Raw genomic sequence first — 22,042 nt, forward strand, 5'->3', positions numbered from 1 at the left:
CCCAATTACTCAGAGTCAGCGTGGTTCAACGCAGAACAAAGGCTAATTTGAGGCATGTCACTAGCTAATTTGTGACATGTGGCTAGTGCTTTGAAATGATATCACACATAGCCTGTTGAAACAGCTCTCCATTTTGATCTCATTAGCAGCCTAGTTGCATATTGGTGCTGGCCTCACTGTTTATCAGCTCCATAAAAGAAGTCGTTTGCGAAGAAAGACTCTTTAACAACTGATCACATTCTGATTTGTATATAATAATTATCTTCATTCCCACATGTGGTCATGACCGCTATTTATCTACAAACAAGGAAAAAAAGGAAAGGCCTTTAACTGAAGGCTACTACTAAATATCATAATATTTAACGACATAACCGTGGGAACATCAGCTAGTCAAGTATATTTGGCTAGTGTAATGAAAATCCACCTAGACCTACTGTATCAAAATTAACTGTCAGTTTGGTATTATAGTAACAAAACACCTCTGCTATGTATTCACTCGGTTTACACCCCACCTACGCCCAACCTCAAGATCATAATAATGTTGAAAACATACTTCGTTAAACTACCAAGTGTCTATTTCTTGATTAATAGATCACTTATTCACACTCAAGCAAATCCAGGAAACTTCTTAGGTCCCTCTGAAGTGCTTTGCACTTTGCAAACTTTTCTAATCAGCACTGATCTGAACAGCTAACCTTGCTGTGTGGTTCCAGCCCACATAGCATCGTTGGTGTTTTGAGCGTCGGTGGCTTATAAATGTATTTCGCCAGACGAGACAGGTTTTGTTCTTCCCTCTCGTTTAGCTCAATAGGCTCTGTAATTAGCTGGCGGAGTGTGTCTGGGAAGAGGAAGAGCACAGAGGCCTTGATACCCAGACGTGACCATGAAAAGCATTTTCTTGTTAAGTTTTAAAGACTAAATGATTGATGTATTTCCCCCCATGTGGGCCTGGCGACCTTCCGTGCTCTGATCTGAGCCTGCCTTGCCCTGATTGACTCCTGATGAAGTTTTGATTTTTAGTAATTTCCCAGTGCACCTCGTAGTTGAAGGAGAGGTGAAAGGGTTTTGTGAACAGGTATGAAAATATTATTTTCAGCAAGAATATACTGTAGGGGTAATGTTTAGTACCATGCGTTTTCTTGCTAGAGGTTGTTCATCCACATATTAATATTTTGCTGATGCTGTGTAACTGTTGTGATCCTGTGTTCAATACTTCATGTGCAGATGTATTGATCACAGCGAGGACATTACGTAATTACACAAATTCAGTAAAGTTTTTCTTCTGCAGCAACAGTATAAACTTTGCGTAGATTCTCTTTAATTTACTTTCTCTTTCAAATACAAAGAAAACTGATTCCAGGCTTTTGAGTGATTAAATAAAATGAACTTTGTTGCCCATGTAAAATTAAAAACCACGGGCTTTTCTTTCTATATAATACATATGGTGTTTGTTTGTCTCAGCGTATTAAAGTTTTGATCAGATTTCACATCATCAAACTTTTACCATCACAAAACCCATTAGAAAACCAGGTGTGCATGTGTGTACATACGTGAGTGTGTGTCTGTCAGTCCTATTAATAAAAACCCATCAGGAAATCCGAGTGAAAGGATTTGGACATTTGGATTACAGACACTTAACTTAGGGATTTAACACTCGCATAGTCTGAAAGCAGCAAAATCATTATTAGCTGTCTGAATGAAAGGTCACTTATATAGAAGATCATAAAAATGGATTCTCTATCTGTTCTTTCCCCAATCTGCTTTCTTTACCTTTTCAAAAAAAGTTGGCTGCAAAAGGTTTACGCTCCAGTGTTTTACAACCTTCTAAATCTAACTTTTCTAAATGTCACTCTCTATGGGCTTAAAATATGACACGTTGATGGCTTTTTAATTGGTCATTAATTGTGCAGCTACTGTATAACTATAGTAATTAATACATGCAATAAACCTACGTTATTTTTCTGTCAAAAGGTGGTCTTTTAGTCTTAGTGCTGCCATAATTTGCAGATGTTTGCAGGTGTCTCACCCTAACCACAGATAATTCTTAGCAGCACTGGCACTCCATATGTGTGCGAAGCTGATATTCCTCCACACACCATATCTATGGCGATGTCGGATATTTCTGTTGTTGTGTTTCTAAGCTCACACATTCCTCTATCTGTCACATGCTTCACGTTTCCATGTAAACAATCGTTCCTGTTGAGCTAATTCGGATGTTGTTTTGCTCTGACCTCTGTTTGACTGCTGTGGCACAAACACTGAACACAGTGTTCCTGACATCATGAAATGGGTGTCTTTTCTTACTTTAGATATTCCAGCTGTAACTCTTTGACCCGTACGCTCCAGCTACTGTATTGTGCAGTGCGTCACTGTTGTGAAGGAGTCGCTGCAGGTTTTCCAGTCACAGTAAATAAAACATCCTCCCCATAGTGGTGAAATATTGAACAGAAGAGGCACTGAGATGCTTGTCTTGTCTGAGGTAGGGGGGTAGAGGGCCAGGGGGGTTGTGGATGCAGAAAATGGAGAGGAAAAAGCACCATGGCCAGGGTGAAGCAGTGAAGATATGGGTGAAAGCGCATCACCACAGAGAATTCAGTTGGAAGAAATGGTTCTGAAAGACAAATATGATGGGATGGTAGTAGAAGCTGATAATGGACTGTAGGCAGGGTTGCTCTTCCTTTCTGTTTCTCTTGGTTGCTCAGATTGAAGAATTCATACATAAATTGTGCATAAAACAAAGTAACTGCAGGTCATGGTGACTTTTCTTTTGCCTTAGACATGTATGGTCTCCTCCTTGTTCCTTCATTAAGCTCCTGCTCAGTCACTCTCCATAAGCTGCACACAGCCTCACACCAAATATCACACTACACTATCTCCGTTGTCACATCACCACTAACACATGCCTGCAAGGCTGCACTTGCAGGAGAAAATAACATAACTCTCTGCTTTGTGAGTGTTTGCACACGTGTAAAAGGGAGGGTTGTTATTCATGACATGGGGTGCTTGCTGGTGTATTTGTGGATTTTTGGTTTTTTGAATATGTTTGTTGATGTTGGATGCAAAAGTATTTAATAATTAATAGGATAACAACTCCTCTTCTTACAAATCTTACATAAATTCCACATTTTTTTTTTACATGATTCATTCTGGCCAGTGTCAAATTGGTCAAAGTTAGGCTTTTTCCTTATTTTCTGTTGCAGTGGTGGATGCTCAAATTAGACATGGCTAAAGCATACAGCATGTGTGAGTAATCACTCTGAGTAAATGCTTAGATTTCAGATGGCTCTTTCAATCTCCAAAAGTTTTTTTTCTACTCTTGCCAAGTGCCAAGAGCATCAATATGTTTTAAACATAACAGTTTCATTGTATATTAAGAGATTCTGTTATTTCTGCATAAGTTGGTCTTTGTTTTAGAGTAGCTCATTCTTCAGTCTGGAGTTTATAAAATATAGTAAAGTCATCATTAATAAATGAGATAAAACATCCTTCAAACCTAAACATAAATAATCTTCTCTAGCTAAATAATTTAGCTCCATTAACAGAAATTAAATATTAGCCACGTGAAGTCAGGCCTTATCAGAATCCCTGTTATAATTTTCTGATAGATGTAAGGCCACCTTTTGTTGCTAGCATTCTGTCATCAGGAAAAACACCCATCGGGGTTGACTAACACCTTACCTCACATGGTTCCCTGTCTCTGCGTCTGATCTGTCTGATCCCTGTCCACAGTAAAAGTCTGGGAAAGAAGCAGCATGAAAACAAAATATAAACCTATTTTATAAACATCAAACAGCAGACATAGCTCTTCTCCTGGTCGCAAGTTATACTGGTCCATCCTTGGCTTCTTTTCATTATCCTTCATTTGTCTTTACTTTTCTTAGATGTAGTATTGGACCCCATCCCTGCTGGTAATACACTCTTATGCTAGATGTAATTACCCACAATACCATTTAGGTGTATAATTTCATAAATGCACAAATGTTAGTGTTATAAATTATCTTTATTCCACAAATTAATGTTTTCCATGATATTCATCCTGAAGGCTGTTAGTATGGAATCTATAAATGCCTTATATTAGTTTTTGCATCTTATGATAAGAACCACGAGTAAAAGCAGTTTTAAAGCATTAATACAGGTCCTCTTTCACACTGTCAATACTTCACATAAAGCTTCTGGTAGCCAATATGATAACACATTTAAACCCTCAAAAGAATCAAGGTGTTTGTTTTGTCTGTTCACTGGTATAGGAATATTGGAAACATTCCTCTCATGCATGAAATTAAAGCAAGCCCGTATAACTGGTATCCTGCTCTACCCACGGCTCTCTATTATGCCACTAAGAAGGAATCCCCTTAAAATTAAGGCTGTGAACAAAGTTGCTCTACCCCCTTTGTATCCAAATACCTGTATGTATGTGGAGGCAGCTAAGCAGAAGTGGAAGGAAGAGAGGCTGAAGTTACTTATTTAAGAGAAGGGATGAACTGTGGAACTGCACCAAGGCCAAGGACAAACAAATAATTCTCAAGCTATGCTTCAGAGTTCTTATTCCTTTCAAAACCAGTAGAAATTCTAAAAATTTACAAGGTAACACACTTCTGGTATACAGATGCAAGTATATATAAAAAAAATATACCCACTTCATGCAAACAAAGTCAAAATATATTTGTTACTTAAAGAAAATGGAAAAAAGTAACTGTTGGGGTTTCCTGCTGTGTCTAAATATGTAATTTTGTCAACCCCTTTCTGTGCATCACGACTGCACCGCAGACACTAATTACTACTTTTCAGCTTGGAATCACAAAGGAAACTACCACCTATAACAAACCTTAAATCAAATGCCTCAATTATTTCGATTGGCATTTGTATGAAAAAGTCGCTTCACTCCGTGTTTTAGATATTTTAAGTTGTCAGTCAAAACTCAAAATGCAGATAAAATAGGTACAAGAAAGAAAGAGAAACGTTAATTATCACAACACTTCAAGACTCAACCCCTTCATGTTTATTTCATACCAGATGTTTGCATGAGCCTAACCTAGCCTGATCTATCTTTGTCATAGGATTTGTTTTCTATGCACATCCAAGGTGTGACTCAAATATGAACTCTGACCCCAGATCTCACTGATTTATCATGACTTAAATATTCAGTGGCCATACCAGAAGAAGAATTCATATGCTACTTATTATCAGATTGGTTAAAAAATGATAAATTTGCAGTGTTTTACATCAAAAGGTCAAAGGTGAAGTTTAGACAGGCACTAAAATGGAAACTGCAGTTGACCGGTTGCCAGAGGCATACAGTTGCAAAGCCACAATAACCCCTCTGTCCAGGGCAAATTTCACCCAAGGGAGACAAATAAAGAAACTTTGACTTTAAATAGTCAAAACAATCTAACAATTCAAGAACTAGCAGATTAGAACGAGTTTGTTCAACAAGGTAAAGTGAGCAATGTGTGAGGTTTAATGGGCAATACAGTATGGTTAAATTATCTGTTTATTTATTTTTAGTATTTCTCAGAAAAATGAATAACAAACTTGTAACAGGTCAGAGACCAGGGCAGATCATCTATATTGCAGAGTAGATGCAATATTTCATGACAGAGTCTTAGTGTCTAAGATGCAATGTATAGAACGTCATGGTAATGTATAGAACGTCATGGTATTGCAAAACCGAGGTTCTGAAAATAGTATATAATATATATATATATATATTTTTATAAATAAATATGTATATATATATATATATATATATATATATATATATATATAAATTATATATCCACAATGATGTGTCATCTGTGCTATTATATATTATAAATATAATATATGTGTGTATATAATATATATATATATATAATATATATATATATATATAGATATATATATATATATATAAATATAAAAAAAATACATGTGATGATAAAAAGAAATATTTTTAGATAGTTATAATAGGGTTTTGTAAATACCCAACACTTGGAGAATTGCAGTATCCTTTATGCGAACATCAACACAGATGAAGATGTTCCAGCACTAACAATCAACAGATACAGCTGCAGGAATACAAAAGAAAAGTGCCGTCAAAAACACATGTTGTCGTCTTTAAGTTCTTAAAATTGCTATATTCAAAATTTGAGTGCAGCAGAATTGCTATCCCAGAGAGGATTATATTTGAGAAAACTGGAATATCTAACACACCATTTGACTGATAACCTTCTTAATGTAGAACAACAAATCCTCAATTAAAATCATTCTCTTTAGCTCAGCTTAGATATTGGCAGTTTGCTCTCCTGAAAGCCACTGCAAGTATGAATTTAAAACAGGGAGACCATCTGTACACTACACTCAAGTCCAGTAATGAGAAATAATAAGCAAACAATAATGCCTGCTTTTGTTTGCTTGTTTAGATATAGTACATTGATTTAACTTTCATAACTCCTTTAAACCTGTTAATATTACTGAAAAATGACTTGATACTAAAATTTATTGCTAAAATGTTTTGGGGGTTTTCGGGAATACATAAGTAGCCTTTATAATAGCATAGAAAGTACTGGCATATGTGGGGTTTTTTTTTTAAAGATTTGCATTGTGTGACTAATTGTTAACTGTATTTTTAATTGTGTATATGCTGTCAATACTGCTGAATGCATGTGAGCTTGTTGTGAAGATAAAACCAATTTTTTAGATTTTCTGAAAACACATTGTGCATTGTGCAGACAATAATCTGATTATTTATTTATAATCCCAAACCCCAAAAACTCAGGACGCTACGCAAAATGTAAATAAAACAGAATGCAGTCATTTGCAAATCTCATAAACTCATATTTATTCATTCAGTAGAGCATAGAAAACATATCAAATTTTTAAACCTTGAAAATGTAGCAGAAGAAAAAAAGTGATCTACTTCACAGCAAAGTTTTCCACTTTGCTTCAGTCTGTTTTAAATGAGCTTTGGCCGAGAAAAGATGGTGGTGTTTCTAGATCGTGTTCAAATATGGCTACTTGTTTGCATGACAGACCTTTAACTTGGACTTGTAGATGCCACGCACGGTGTGTGAACTGTGTTCACAGACAGCGTGCTCCTGAGCTCATGCAGTGATTTCCATGACAGAATCCTGTCTGTTTTTAACGCAGTGTCACCTGATGGCCTGAATATTATTGGACTTCAGTGTTTGTTTTTTTGTTCATTTGGCACATGCATGTGAATTCATATTTAAATTCTTCACAATTTTCAATTGAGGAACCTTATTCTGAAATAAGTCCACAATTTGACCCACAACCATTAAATCATAAATTAACTGTGATTAACCACAATTTCGTTGGAAAGCTGGTATCAGTTTCACTAGCTGTATGTGGGTCTGATTGCTGCCAGACTTGTTGAATCAAGAAATCACTTAAATAGAACCTGTCTGTAAAAGTGAAGTAGGCCAAAAATCAATAGATCATGCTACGATCTTAAACAACAACTGAGAAAAAAGCCATCGACGTCAGTCGGCTTGGAAAGGATTACAAAGTTATTTCTAAGGCTATGGGGCTCCAGTGAACCACAGTGAGAGCCATTATCCTCAAATGGAAAAAAAACTTGAAACAGTAGTGAACCTTCAGAGGAATGGTTGGCCAAAATTACTCAGTACAACATCCAAGGAACTACAGGTCTCACCTCAGCATTCATGATTCAACAATAAGAAAGATGCTGGGCAAAAATGGCATCTATGTGAGAGTTCCAAGGTGAAAACCACTGCAGACTAAAAAGAACACAAATGTTTGTCTCGCATGTGCCAAAAAAAATCTTGACTTGTCTTTTGGGAAAATATTCTGTGGACAGAAGAGCCAAGAATCAAACATTTTGGGAGGTTTGTGTCCTGCCAAATCTGGTATTATACTGAGGCAGCATTTCATAAAAAGATCATCATAGCAATAGTCAAACATGGTGGTGGTAGTTAGGGATGGGTACCGGCACCGGTTCTGACATAAACGGTAGTAACCAGATCGAAGAGCAGCGCACATTTCGGTGCTTTATTTCGGTGCTTTTTTTTCCTGAGATGTCATACACTTTGGATTCTAGCCAATCATTTTACCTTTGCAAGCATAGTAGGCGGGTCCGGGTACGTACGTTCTTTTAGAGCAGAGCTACAGATTAAAAATGTCCAAAGCGAAGCAGTCAAAGTCTGGCTGTACTTCACAGCAAAAGATGCAAACTCAGCAGCCTGCAACAAGTGCTTTAAGGTGATACTGTGCAAAGGAGGTAACTCCTTGAATCTGATGAAACACCTGGCGACGCATAGCATTTTGTTAAAGCCAAGAAATGCACCGTATTTATAGCTTGCTGCGAGACCTCACACCGGGTACATCTACTGTGGGTTGGTTGCCTGTTATCGGACCCGGAGTTAGCAACATCCCCCAAAAACCCAAAGAGGAGAGTCCTGGCCCCTAGCCCTGCCAGTGTAGCAGAAAAGATGACGGATGATGATGGCAGCAACAGCCTTCTTCTCTGTGTGAGTAGCTTAATGTTGTCCGTGTGTAATTTACGTTGAGTAGGCTAACCACGTTATTAAATTAATGCATGTAAGGTGAACTAGCAAACACCGTCGTAGTTACATGAGGCTGTCTGCTTGTTTGATGGCAGATGCTCCCTTCACCCTGGCCAAAAATGACCAAAGAAAAAGCGGAAAACAGCTAAACATGAGAGGTTTTTGGACAAAGTTTGTGTTTTTTTCCATTGATTAAGCACTGCTTCCAGCCAAGAGTGATGCCATAAATCCCCTATAGCTGCAGAAAAGGCTAACATTGTTATCTTTTTACAAAAAAACAGCTGAACATGAGAGATTTTTGGACCAATTTGTGTTCTCCATTCTTTAAGCACCAGTTTGAGCACCGTTTAAGCACCGGCACTGTTTCAAAAGTACCGGTTTGGTATTGGTATCGGATAAAACCTAAACGATACCCATCCCTAGTGGTAGTGTTATGGTTTAAGGCAGGCGTTGGCAACCTTTAGCTTTAGAAGAGCCATTTTAGCTCCTCCTACCAAACAACAGGACAGACAGGTGGATGATGGATGTAATTGGGAGAGCATAAATTGATACATTTGATATATGTAATAACAGGGTTACGGTTAACCTTTATCCTAACCTGTGGCTCGTGAGTCACATGTAGCTCTTTAGCCACTGTTTTGGAAACTGTGACAGACAGACAGAAGGACAAACCGATAATTCTCCTTCCTCTGGGGGGAGAATTGGGGTTTTGGTTGTTGGTCTAGGAGCTTAGGGAGTGGTGGATCTTTGGCCTTTTGTTACGGATTTGGTCCCTGTAGAACCATAATACGAGCTTGGTTTGCACTGTGGGCACTAAGTCAGACCTATTCCCAGTGGGTATTGACTTTTCTAACCATAGTGACAGTCCGTACAAATAAAAAGATAAACAGCTTGCTGGGAAGTTAATGCAATTTTATTTTCTCTCTTTCTAAACAGTAAAACTTCAAAAACGGTGTTGCCTCTAGAACGTGCAGCTTGTTTATGACAGCTGATAAGTTTTACCTCTAGCTCAGACATTTGCAAAATTACTTCTGGAAATGCAAAACAACACAACAAACAAAATAGAAAAATTGCATTGTCTACAATGTTCCCACAGATGATCACACAAACACGAACACTAAAGCATCTGGTGGTTATATTGTATTTCGCTTTTAAGTGACTAACAGCTGTCCCCTGGTTGATTTCTAATTAGAAAGCTATTGATTACACTCAATACCAAACTTCCACTAGGCCTGATAAGCAAACACAACAGATGTTTCAGAACATCAATATGGGAATCATTATTTAATGAATGCCATATTTTCACTTAGTTTAGTATCCCATTTCAAAACGTAAGTACCAACACATTCCTAAATTAATGAGCTGCAGGCAGCACCACAGTTTCAGACCAATATAACAGTTTTAACTTTTCTCTGGCAACTGCACAGGAAGCAAAAAAAAAAGTAGACAAGTGGTTGTCTGTTTTTAATTGTCAAATCTGCTATATGGAGCTTTTGTGTTTCATCTTTCAGCCCCATAATTATACCAGAAAAAGTGGATTTGTACAGTAGTTTAGCAAATATCTTACCTCCATTCTAATTTATTCTGTACCTTTGTCTGGCAAATGTCGACCTGTATTTAGCAGCACTAATTAGATCAGTTCTGCAGCACAGGGGAGACAAGTTAGATGTCACTGGTGGTTATATTTGTGCTCACTAGTTAGAATTTGGTAGTTCTATTTCCAATTTTGTTTTATAACAATCTTATCATAATAGAAATGCTGAATGTAGCCACTCAAAACAAAAAATCAGCCAAAGGTCCCAGTGGAGATGTGATATAATTGATAATGACAAGTATATTGATAGTAATCTAACATGCTTTTGTACGTGCTTGTTCATTATTTTATTTGTAAGTCAGCCTGAGCACACAGAAGAAGGTTTACCAATGTAAACTGCATTTTCATGATAGAATACAGATGGATAGACGGAGGGACAGGTGGATGGATAGATCAGATAGATCAAAGAAATCAAATCTTTTTTTTTTTTCTTGCTTTTGCCACGTGACAGTAGTCTGGGGTCAAGAAACACATGGTGCAAGAGACTGCTTTTGATGTTGAGTGTTGATTTACAAGTTTTGACAGCTATTAAACATGCCTCAGGTTCAAAGTCATGCTTCAGCAGAGTGCTTTAGTCACGTCTCTGCCCCTGCGGTTCACCCTGAAGAGGGTCCCCAGTGCCAGTTCTTCTTCCCAACTGAGGAAAAGACAAAGGGAGGCATATGGCAATAGAGACACTATTAGGAAACTTTCCACTCAAAATCTCTGCACCCATTGGTCTTGGCTAACTTTTGATGTCTTAGAAGTACTGTTCAGCTCCATTTCATTAGTTCAGGCTTGGAGATAGATAGTTGGTCCTCTCTCCTGTTATGACAACTGTTATATTAACCAGCTGAACCTGCCAGGTGCATACACTGCTCTCAAAACAGAAACTCTTTTCATAACACACAAACATACCGCCTGACCATACTTGCACTGGATAATGCTGGTTTAAAAGTCACGCAATGCGATCTTGCTGTAATGAGGAACATTGTGATCCAATCACGAAACTGGTTGTGACTGCAGCTTTTCAATAGTCCCGTGTGACACAAGGAAATGGCATTATCTGTTAAATGGAACTATTTCTCTCCAGAGGAAATAGAGTTGAGGTGCACTGCCAAGACTGTAGTCAATAGCAGCCCTAGATAATCAACACAATTTATAGACAATCATTTTGTTGTAGCAATTTTTAGGATGTGTAAACATAAAGATTTGTTTGTTAATTGACTTCACCTGTAGCGAAACGGCCTACAGAACCAGATTTCCATAAACATTATTTTGTTTCATTTACTGTTTAATTATACTATTTATAATCATTCTTTCTCCTCAGTGAGTGTCTATATGCATGTGTTCACGCGTGCACGGTGTCTGTGCCTGTGCGTGCGTATGTGACATCACACTCAGCAACCCTCACTAAACCCTCTTATCCTTCCTCTGGGGGCACAGCTTAGTGTAAACAAAGGGAGAGAGCGCAAAGAAAGGGGGAGGCGGAGTGGATTATCATCCCTCTCCTCTTGAATCCGGGGGAGATCAGCGAGTCATTTACACAACATAATTCATTTAAGATGTATTATTCCCCAAAAACTAATGGACTTAAACACAACAGCTGTTGCCAGCATATGACACACTCCAGTCGGTTAAAGCAACCAATCAAGGCTGGGCTGTCAATGCAGTTTGGTTTTCCAGCATTGAAGCTTCCCCCTTTTGATGCCTTGGGAATTGCGATGTGTGTCTCTCTTCGCCTTCAGCCGTGAACTTCAGTTAATGAGAGAGGCAGAAATTCTATAGTGGATGTACTTATTTTTTACAGGCTCTTATACACATACACACCATTACCTCTTGCAAGCCAGCTTCCTAACAGAGCTCAAGTATATACATATATACCAGTTATCATCCCTGTTATAAATTTGTTGAAATGCCAAAGAATCATAGATGCACACACACGAATATACAAAGAAACCTGACACACATGTATGTGTGTGTGTGTGTGTGTATGTGTATGTATATATATATATGTGTGTGTGTGTGTGTGTGTGTGTGTGTGTGTGTGTGTGTATGTGTATGTGTATGTGTGTGTATATATATATATATATATAAATTTTATTTATTTTTTTTTTTTTCCAGCTTTGTAAGTAGCAGCAGAGAAACTTATAGTATTGCCCACCTTAAGAATAGCATTAGCGGAGATGAATGACTTAGTGGATGCATTATTTTCTTGTTGCAATGGTCTTTTAGTTTTTGCAAAGTGCTGAATTGTGTTGTGCTTGACATGGTTTCGGAAAACAGTCATCTATACTGAACTCTTTTTGTTTTTTGTCATTTTGTCTTTCATTTCCTCCTCCTGCTGGACTGACTGTTACTAACCGATGTTGTTTCATCATCAGGTAAGCAAACAATTTCCTGTACTCTGGCACAAGTCTGTTGTGTGACTTGGTTCCACATCCCCTTGTATCCTTTGTCCTCTACTTGTTAAAACCATTTTTGCCTGACAGTTTTCTGGTGATACTATTTTTTTTTCTATTTTCAGCCCTCTGGAATAAAACTAAAGGCCAAAATTATATTTTCTTGTTGGATATAATATAAAGCTATTGGATTTGCGATGCAGAAGTTGTTATTCTCTTTAAATCGAAACTTGCTGTTAACCATAGGGACATTTATATGTAATACCAGCTCTATCACCTTCTGTATTCAGATATAATATGTCATTTCTTATAGAGTTGTATTGTGATTGTATAAGATATTAGGGTCAATCATTCAGAATACTGTATTTTCAGTAATTTGAAAACACCACCAGTGTATTCACAACATCAATATCAAATCCTCTGCTGCCACTTCTACAATTTCTCTCTAAAAGTTTCATATCTTTTGTTATTAAATCTTCATTTCTCCTCCATTGGAGTCATAATATTATGTACTTATTTTCTAAAGCCTGAACATTTTTTACTGAAAGTTGCAATATAAAATTGAAAACCTAATTTAAGCAACATACTTTAGTATTATTGTTTGGCACTGCCCGTTGAGCCTGTTGAGGCCGAACCTTGGACAGATCAAGCTACGCAGCTTAGCAGGATTTACTTTCCTTTACTTTAGCACTGTGTATTTTGATTTAAAAACATAAACTCTATAATAAAAAAAAATCAGACTGTCCATTTCATTACAACAAGTAGTTAGAACAGTGGTTCCCAAACTTTTTTTGCTGGGCCCCCCTTTGTTTTACAAGAAAAATATTCGCGCCCCCCTTTTTTTTTCCTGTGTAATAATATTCAACATTGCTATCAATACATTTTTCAAAAAATGCCTCTCTGTGCAAAGTGGGTTTAAAAACATAAACAGCTGTGGGATACTGTTTGTCCGTGATTTAGACAGGGGGAACAAATCGTGGCAGGATCAGCCTGATATTATTCGTATCCCTCTGTAACTTTACTGTATAAAGAGCTAATATCTCCAAAATGTCAGGAGTAGTCAGTCAAGAAGTGTTTGTGAACTAAAAATCAAGAATATGGGATACTGTTTGTCTGTGATTTGAAGAGCACAGCGCGTGCTCTCGATGCAGGGAAAACCAATTCTGCAGGGGAGACATACCTCGGCACTTGTGCAGGTGAAGCCAAAGGGAAGATATGCTTCACCATATTTCCTAGTCTTTGGCTTAGAATGAAGTTGGTTTGGAAACATATTCAGCTATGCTTCATCTCCTGCTTTGCGTTTGTGTGGGCGCCCCGTGCTAGCAGTGTCCAAGCGTTGTTTTGTTTTTTCCCTTTTCATGCCACGCTCCCCCTGCAATGGCTCTGCGCCCCCCCTAGGGGGCCGGCCCCACACTTTGAGAAGGTATGAGTTAGAATATAAATAAACAATGCTCATTATAGCTTGCCTAGTCAAGCTGTTTACAGTATGGTGTGTTTAAATGTCCATAGGTTGTGCCTACAGGCATAAAAATCATTAAGGATACAAATCACTGTTGAATGTTTTTGAAAGTTAATCCCGTGAGTATGCACAGAGTGCCAGGTTCAAGCAATTAAAAGTACAGATCTTTAAGCTGATGTTCATTTCAGTCCTGTACATCTCCAGAAAAAAGCAGCAAACCGAGCATCTTTAACAATGGTATCTCAAAAAAGAGGCACTCTGTGGAGTCAGAGTTAGGAGTTAGAGGTTACTGGCAAGCTTTCAGGGGTCAACCCAGTGATGGTGGCTGTAGTAAATATCTGTAATGGCCAATAATAAACAGAGAACATATAAGGTCCCTGCTATTGTCAGCAGAAAGCTTGGTACTATACATCATTCTAATGGCATCCCAAATGGACAATGTCTGCCATTGTCTCTAAGCACCAAAGGCAAGAGCAGCCACCACCTCTTTATCTCTTTAACTACCCAAGCTGTGGAGAAATACATGTTGTGGTACCTCATAAGATCTAACCATCCACCACTATAAAATCCTGTCCAATGAAAAGATCTAATATTAGTCCTGTGCTGCCAGTTTAACTAGCTTGCTTCAGTGTTTGATGGGACCAGTGTGTGAGAAGCTGAGCAGTAAATCTTCCCTCTGTTCTGGAGCTCTTACCCACCTGCACCTATCCCACCGAAAAAAAAGTATGGATTTAAATCCAGATGTCGGCAAAGGGTTATACTTCATTCAGCATGTCAGATGCGGTATTACATTGCATAATGTGATGTAATACTGTATTGGATTGTATTGCATTTGACTGCAATTTGTACACGGACGTATCTGTGCACTGCACCCAACCAGCACACCATACATGTGCTTGTTGTAGACTGAAATTGTGGTGCACAGCCTGCCAAGTGTTAATGTTTTTCTGTACTTGAAAATTCTGTGTTCCGTGGAGGATACTGAATGTTTAACAGTGGCAGTGAGCTAAAAGAGAAGCTTCCGCACCCCCAGAGAGATGCTTAAGCTTAAAAGTCTTTGTGTAGGTCTTTTCTGCTAGCCCTGCAAAAACCTATGCCATCAGTGAAAGTGAACTGTGTTTTATAAATGAAAGAAACCAGTGCTTTCCTGTTGTGCACTTTTGTCTCTTAAATAAACCAAGTGAGCTATTATTGGTCACCTGAATAGACCATAATCACAATAACACGCAAGTATGCAAATATATCAAATTACCTACAAAACCAGATTATTTTGTCATAGCGATACCTTTGTGTTGATATGACAATGGGTGTCTTGTTATAGCTTGTAAATTTGGAGACTAATGAGAAACTATATGCTTCTGTTTATGTTCAACATAATGAACACAGTGCTACTTTCAGAGTTACAGTTGACATAGTCAGTACTTCACACCCAACACTGACAACGATTTTTTTCATAGACCTCGGAAGATTAATTTGTGGGAGGAAAAACACTTACAAAAAAGTGATGTGGAAAAACAGGAATCAGCTACTTTTGCTTTAAGTGTGATTCGCATCATCATAGATCCAGCCCTGCCACAGCTGTTAGCTTTCTAAATCATTTCTGGATGAAATAACTAGCGTAGCCCTAGTCAAACATAATGAAACTAACACTATGAAGCATTTCTGTTTGAATAGAAAGCCTCTGATTAACCATTTATATAATCGAACAATGTGACAAGTGACATATGAAGTTTATTTCATGTTTCAGGTTTCAGTGTGTTGACATTGTCACAGCGTGAATAGCATATTGAATATACATAGCACACGGTAGATGCTGTTTAATTCAGCATCTAACCATCGGCTGCCAGCGCCTGGTCCCTCATTACCCATCAGCCCATTTGCCAGCTGCCTCATCATTACCCATCTCCCCTGGCGGCCCCTGTCACTCAAAAGGCTTGGGAAAAGCTGGAAAGTCAATTAATGTGTGTTGCATGCAAGCATAACTGTCTGCCTGTCTGCTCGCCTGCATGTGCGTCTGTGGGAGCGAGAGAGAGAGAAATACAGCAAGAAGGTGGTTATGTATAGAGTTAATAGTGCCTGGGTGAATAGTGTGCAGTCAGTACTGAAGGTGAATGATTAATGTCCTTTGAGCCATATTTTTGAAAAATGTGACCAATAATTTAGACCCATGCCAAATGCTAGGTAATGTGCAGAGGAGAGAGAGAACAACATACGCTTGATATTACTTTTATTTTACATGTGGCACACAATGCTTTGCACTTGTCTTTGGATTATTATTTTTGGTTATTTGCTTTCCCCTGAGCTCAGCCTGTTTTTGCTGTGTTTTCCTGTTCACTTGTTACTTTCCCCTTTGTTCTTCCCACCTGCCCGTGCCCATGTGTCTTGTGCCTGCATTTGGGTCATCTTTTGAATCAGTGCGTAGCTGCTGTCCTTTCAAACAGTCACATTAATTGTCCCTTACTTTCCAGTTTTCATGAACATTTTACATTTCTCAAAGGTAGTTTGTCTGTATGAATATAACCAAACACATTTTGTGGAATCCTAAATTCAATAAAAGAAACCTGATTTCGCACCAAGTTTTTGCATTTATTTGGTAGAAGTGTTTATGCAAGATTTCAACAAATGTACTGTAATCCCATTGCATCTGCATTCACAGGAATGCTGTGCTGCATACGAGCCAACCTTCAGTTGGCTGTAGGTTTCAGTGTTCTAGAAGGCAAAGCCTTCATTCTCCCGATAAGCAGTTTTTTGGTTTAGCAGAGCATAATAATAGTGAGAACAATCCTTTAATCCTCAGAATGAAAATTGGATTTTTATGTTAATCTGAATATTTCTTCTCATGTATAATTAAATCATCCCCTTTCATTTGCATCAGCATTAATCTGTAGTATCTAGACATTCCTGCGCTTGCTTTTGGACCTTCTATAGCCACATCAGGTGTAATCAAGTGAGTAGCGTGCTGAGTGGTGAGCGTGTCTTATCAGAGAGAAGTTTTGCCTAGTTTTGTTGTGTGACTGCAAAAGGTTGCCTGCAAAAAGACTGCGCAGTGTTTCACTTTTTTTCCCTTGAAATGTATCTGAAATATTGACTGCAGAGGGACAAAAAAGCAAATTCCTAAGAACAACAGTACAGTACATTCAAGTCACAGATATTTTGTAACCAGATGTTTTTGCCAATTGGCTCCATTTATGAGTAGCTGGTGTACCTATTTCAAATTCAGTGGGAGGTGTAGCTTGAATTTCTCAGGTCTAATGTGTTGGGCTAGGATGAAGTGCGTGTGGGCAGTTGAGTGTTTACATCATCCGAAAATGTCAAAATGGATGATACTGAAGTAGAAGCAAATGAACAGATGATAAGAAATGTAGGGGTGAGAAAGGAAGGAGAGAAGAGAGAAAGAGAAAGTTTTTTTTCAATGCCAGATGGAAGAGCAGTTGGCACCTCTCTCATTACTGTGGGGATAGATTTTCCTCTATCGCACCAACACACATACAATCACACAAACACACATGCACACACATGCAGAGCCACCTCCTGTCACTCGATACCACCTGCCCAGCACCTGGTCATCAAAGCAAGACCAAGGAGGGCTCTTATCTTTAGTTGAGGGAGAAAGAATTAGACCAGTGGAGAAGGCGTAGAAGGGCACTAATGCCATATGCTTTCACTTTTGGTTCTTTATTAATGCCTTATTTGTCTGTGTCTAATTCATCAATTTACCTGAATCAGCTTTCTGTCATCTCATGCCATATTATATCTGCTTCTTTCTCTCTGTTGACGTCCAGACATGTGGATCTGTGTCACGCCCTCACAATCAAGGCAAGCGAGGCCTGTCGTGCCTGTGATAAATTAAATGTGACACAGATGGGTGGAGTAGTTTCCCCCTTTGATCCAAGCAGTGCAACAGAAGGACAGACCCTGACCAACACATGTCAGACAAAACTGTTGGGCACCACCAAAGATAGCTTTATGGTCCCATTGGATCTGAGCCAGGGGTTGAAACCACAGAGAGAGTTGGCCAGACACACACAGAATGGCACCACGGACAGAAACGAAACTGCAATTATTGAATTTGAGGCGTCACAAATTCTGTGGTGTATGGTAAAATGTGCGAGGGTGATACAATACATGATTGTGTTGAAAGAGATGCACCAAGTTTTGAATAAATCATATCTGCAAGTGTGAACTTCTGTGTCTTAGCCTGTCAAGCTAGATCTCCTCACAAGCTAGTTGCAAGGTAACAGTGTGAGTCACAGCTGAAGAACGTGCAATCAAAATGCACTCAGCCTCATTTTCTGGCAGATATGTCACTCAAAAACGAGTAGGCAGCAGCACTGACTTGCTTTAGATTGAGAATTATCTGATGTACAGCAAAAAAGTGGATGTCGTTATTGGCGTTTGAGCTCAGAGTGTTCACATTCATTGACTCCCACAACCGTACCCGGGCAATCTGGGGTCTGAACTTGGTAGGAATGCGTTACATTTACTCCATTCTTTGTATTCAACATTCACTGTCTGCTCATCTGTCTACTGCCTGACTTCATTCAAACTCCTGTCAACTTCTGCGAGAAGTCAGACGAGATACGGCATTGAAGTCCAATACTATGACGAGTACCACACAATACAATAACATACCATTGATCGGGATTGTGCAAGTTCCACTAAAATGCACTGACTGAAAACAACAGGTATACATAATACTGTGTCCAGTTTCCACATGCAGAGAACTAGACCGTATGCATGCAAGGACAAAGACTTCTTTTGGCACTTGAGATTATGTATCCCCTAACCAAGCCCTTTTAGTCATAGGGCCCCAGTTTGCTACACCTGTGGTTATGTTAATGTTAGAAATACATTGTCATTTAAAATCACAGTTGTAATTGCCCCCATGGAGTGAATTCATTCACACCTGAATTTATTAACACTGGGATATTATGCAAACACGATTTCCTGACAGTCAGGAGAAAGTTTATCAGTGCTAAAATATTCTATTGATATCACATTGGCTGTTTTGATTGTAATGCATTACATAATATAAAAATGCACATGGCATAATGGCATACTCATGGCTATTTTTAACTATATCGACTTGAAATGTAATAGTTAATATGAGGTTGTGGGAAGGGTAAGAAAAATCATTTTGCTCCTGCCCCTATGTGTCTGTGTATAGTAGCCTATTAGAGCCTTGCTTTTAAGCATTGGTACTGCAGTACTTACACCAAACTGTCTTGAGTAGACCTAGGTCATGCTTGCAAATCTAATGAGAACAATGACCTTGTGTTTTCCATTTGGATGGGTGGTAAGTCAGTCTATCTCTGTTCCCCACAACCACAACCATCCCTCCCCCCTATGGACATCCATCTTTAAGAATTTCCCCTTTTCTTCATTCTTCTTCTTCCTTTTATTTCCCTGGCCATGTTTAGGCCTCCCTTTGACTCTCCTTCTATCTCTTTTTGTCTCTCTCGCTCTCCTCGTCGTGTACTCCACTGGGCTCTGCACTGGCATCCTAAATACAATTACAGTCTACAGCTGAATGGAGAGGAAGGGTCCTCAGGGACCCCTAGAAACAGGAAATGGTCAGGAGGGTTGGACTGAGGAGGGAACGGCAAATCCCTAATTCAATTGGCTGAACCTTGGCAACAAGCCCCTGGCGACTCTTACTGTGGAATCAGTGGAATCAAACAATGCGGCTCAAACCACAAGAGAGATTTTCATCCACACTTGCAAACACACACACACACACACACACATGCACACACACAAACTGACACAAATGCATCTCATTTCCTTGTTTTGTAGCTCTACGTTTCTTCTTTTCCTCTGTATAGTCTTATAATGCTTCAGTTATACATACTCTATTTGAACAAAAATGTTACACCATACCTCTTAATCTTTCAATTCAGTTGTTTTCAGTCCCTCTGGCAAAGGTGTATAGATCAAGTACTTAGCCATATCTGCCTTTGCAAACATTCATGAAAGAATGGGCCGTTCTAAATAGCTCAATGAATTTGAGTGTGGTGCTATAATAGGATGCCAGTGTTGTAACAAATCACTTCATGAAATTTCTTTCCTCCTAGATATTCCACAATCAGCTGTAAATGGTATTAATGCAAAGTGGAAGTGTTTAGGAACTACAGCCACCCAGATCACATAAAGTTACAGAGCGGGAGAGCTGAGTGCTGAAGCGCATAGTGAGTAAAAGTCGGCAACGCTCTGCTGACTCAATGGCTGCAGAGCCCCAAACCTCCTCTAGCACAAAAGCTGCAGCAGGACCTTCATGGCATGTAGCACCTTGATGCAACTCTTGTTGTGTTTTTGTGCAAAATAAATAAAATTCAGTGAATTGAATGAAATGGGGATAATGTGTAGGTGCCCCAGTACTTTTGTTCATATAGTGTAGGACAATGCTTAATTTTCAATCACCAATATAATCACAACTCTAACGCTAGCTTAAAGGTTCAGAGTTAGCTTCTTTGACTTTTTGTAATCTCCCATCTTGCTGTAAACTCTATTGTTGACCAGTTATCATAACTGGGAAAGTGATCAATAGCTGCTCTATCTATCAACTCTGTTGACCTAGAGCCTAGCGTTTATGAGTAATTCATGATTGTAGAGGAACTGCACACTCACACATGTTCAATACACTCACAAATATAGACGAAGGGGAAAAAAATCAATCTGTAACAACGCTAATCCACACTGTGGGTGTCCATCAGCAACCTGGAGAGAAGACCAGTCACCGAGGCACATGCGCATAAGCATTAATAACTAATATCGCAAGGGAAAAAGGCAGAAGTGATTTTATGGAAATCACAGTTTTGAGACAATTTCAGGCTTACTGGCTGTGCTGAAGACTACTTTGAGCTCTGTAACCTCAAAACACATCATTTTAAAATGAGTACTTTGAATGTCTCCATCTCTAGTGCTTACTGAAAAAGTCCCTAATGCAGTCATAACTGCAACCCTTTGTTAATGTCATATCATGTGACTGTAGCTGATGATCTGTGGAAAATAAACTGGAGTCATCAGTAAGCCCTTAAAAACATTTTCAAAAGACTAAAAGCATAGCAAGTTCTCCTGTATAACAAAGGATTTGTGTGCCTATTTTGAAACCTCTGTGTCAGATTTCATATAGTGGAAGACAGAAGTGTATATAAAAAATGTATATTGTCAAATTGAATAACTCACCATCAGATAGGAACGCATTGTGCTTTTTTGTAGCATAGAAACCCGCCAAGGGATTCCTCTTCTAACCATGGAAAAACAGGTGCACAGAAATAACTTGAAATATTTATTTATTTATTGCATCATGCTTTCTCGTCCTTCTCTCTCAGCTTTGCGTCTTCTGCTTCTTCCGCCTCTCTCTACCGCCTACTCCCTTAAGCCTCCGTTCTCAGATGCGGTTGCCTCTGTTGCTCTAATGCTTGTGTGAATAGTACTATTAGGCCCCAAAACCATACTGATAATTGGAACAAAGTGGAGGATCGATGCAAAGGGCACACACATACACAACAATATAAACAATCACATTTCCACACAAACACATACTGGTGCTTTCGCAGACACACAGTGGACTGGAGCCCTGGAATCAATACAACTCAAAGGCAGGATTTTCCTCAGCATTTACAATGCATGCTCAAGACAAGCTACCGTTGAACATTTTGTGCAACAGAAACAACAACACTGTGTTATCATTATTATTTGATTTGTTTTTTGGGGGTATCCTACAGAACTATGCGCTAAAATTTATGCAGACAGAAAACACACATTAAATAGTAAAAGCTTTTGCTCCCTCAAGGTTCGCAGAACTGAAATGCCTTGAATAGTTTCCTGGAATCTGAGAATCATCTAATGTCAATATTTATGTATATATTAATGACAAAACGTGTCCATTCTTACAAATTCTAACTGTGGAAAAGTCTTGTGCTTCTTTGACGTTTTACTTACTTCAGCATACACATATACTTCTACATTACTCTTTTGAAATGTGCCGCTACAAACCAGTTTTCAATGGCACTGCTCTTGCTAAGACAGAAATAAATTCAAAAATCTCTATTTCTCTGTGGTGGAATGTCTGTCTTCATTA

General features: G+C 38.7%; 1 protein-coding gene across 3 annotated transcripts in view; it reads left to right on the forward strand.

Moving 5' to 3' along the window:
* Positions 1–22,042, forward strand: part of LOC102303956 (cell adhesion molecule 2) — a 215,733-nt gene that overhangs the window by 107,575 nt on the left and 86,116 nt on the right. The gene's annotated exons all lie outside the window — the stretch shown is intronic.

The sequence above is a fragment of the Haplochromis burtoni genome, unplaced genomic scaffold, assembly GCF_018398535.1.
Source record: "Haplochromis burtoni strain Fernald_Lab_line unplaced genomic scaffold, NCSU_Asbu1 Contig_570, whole genome shotgun sequence".
Taxonomy (NCBI): Eukaryota; Metazoa; Chordata; class Actinopteri; order Cichliformes; family Cichlidae; genus Haplochromis; species Haplochromis burtoni.